Source organism: Ruditapes philippinarum, unplaced genomic scaffold, assembly GCF_026571515.1.
Source record: "Ruditapes philippinarum isolate M1 unplaced genomic scaffold, ASM2657151v2 ctg2927_1_1_1_1, whole genome shotgun sequence".
NCBI classification, from domain to species: Eukaryota; Metazoa; Mollusca; class Bivalvia; order Venerida; family Veneridae; genus Ruditapes; species Ruditapes philippinarum.
Window position 1 is genome coordinate 104,508 of NW_026866518.1, and position 523 is coordinate 105,030.

The window sequence follows — 523 nt, forward strand, 5'->3', positions numbered from 1 at the left end:
AGCTAAATAAAAAAGAGACATGAAAATAATCTTTATTAATCATCTTTCGAGCATATGTGCACCACTGATATTTCTGGCGGATACAGAACGTGCTGTCTGTTTTATAATTACTTTCTGTATATTTACTGATTTCTTGAGAAAAAAAAAGTCCATGTAAAATGTTTTAAAAATAATTTTAATTTCGTGCTGAGACTTTTAAAGCATATTGAGAGAATCTGTGGAATCTGGTGTATTACTAGAAATAATGCCGCCGCGTTAGAATGACAAATGGTTCAAAGTTACAATGATAACTTTGTAAAAAAAATAATCGGGATATTTTATTAACAGGTTCTAAATTTTATTTTTTAAAATTAATCAAATATACGAAAAACATTGTTCTAGCTTTACTTTGAATTAGAATTTAAATGCAACATTTGTAGAAACTAATTTTTTTTTCACATGGATTAAGAAATATCTTATTTCTTTTATTTCGCTGTCGATCATATTTCTTCTTTATAGTTTAATTATATATTCAAGGTTTTTT